This window comes from Apium graveolens, unplaced genomic scaffold (assembly GCF_009905375.1).
Source record: "Apium graveolens cultivar Ventura unplaced genomic scaffold, ASM990537v1 ctg8403, whole genome shotgun sequence".
NCBI classification, from domain to species: domain Eukaryota; kingdom Viridiplantae; phylum Streptophyta; class Magnoliopsida; order Apiales; family Apiaceae; genus Apium; species Apium graveolens.
This window is the reverse complement of record NW_027421149.1, coordinates 6,361-7,168: the sequence shown is the minus strand read 5'-3', so window position 1 is coordinate 7,168 and position 808 is coordinate 6,361.

Below are 808 nucleotides of genomic sequence, written 5' to 3'. Positions count from 1 at the left end.
GGGGGGGTTGAATTTTCGACCTCGATCCAGTTCGAATTTTCGACTAGGATCCTGGTCGAATTCCAGGTCGTGGATCCTAGTCGAATTCCTTCGACCAGGATGACAAGGCTGGCCCCATTTTTCGACTAGGATCCTGGTCGAAATTTCGACCTGGATCCTGGTCGAAAAAAGGGCTGGAAATTTGAAAATTCCAGAAAATAAGGAAAAATTAGGGAAAATTCCAGAAAATAAGGAAAAATCCCAGAAAATTCCAGAAAATTAGGGAAAATTCCAGAAAATAAGGAAAAATCCCAGAAAATTCCAGAAAATTAGGGAAAATTCCAGAAAATAAGGAAAAATCCCAGAAAATTCCAGAAAATTAGGGAAAATTCCAGAAAATAAGGAAAAATCCCAGAAAATTCCAGAAAATTAGGGAAAATTCCAGAAAATAAGGAAAAATCCCAGAAAATTCCAGAAAATTAGGGAAAATTCCAGAAAATTAGGGAAAAATTCCAGAAAATTAGGGAAAATCCCAGAAAATTAGGGAAAAATTCCAGAAAATAAGGGAAAAATCCCGGAAATAAGGGAAAAATTCCTGGAAATTAAGATAATTCCTGAATAAAAGGAAAAATTCGTTGTAAATGTGTAGGTCGCTCCACACTTTACGGAAAAAACGAGACCCTGTAAGGGAACCAATAGACTTAACTTCTGCGAAACCTAATCAATGTTTCCCAAAAGTTGGGGGGCAAATGATAGGGATAAATAAATTATGTTTGTATAATTAAATACTGCATTAATTGTACAAACTGTGGGCTGCCAGGCCCAATAA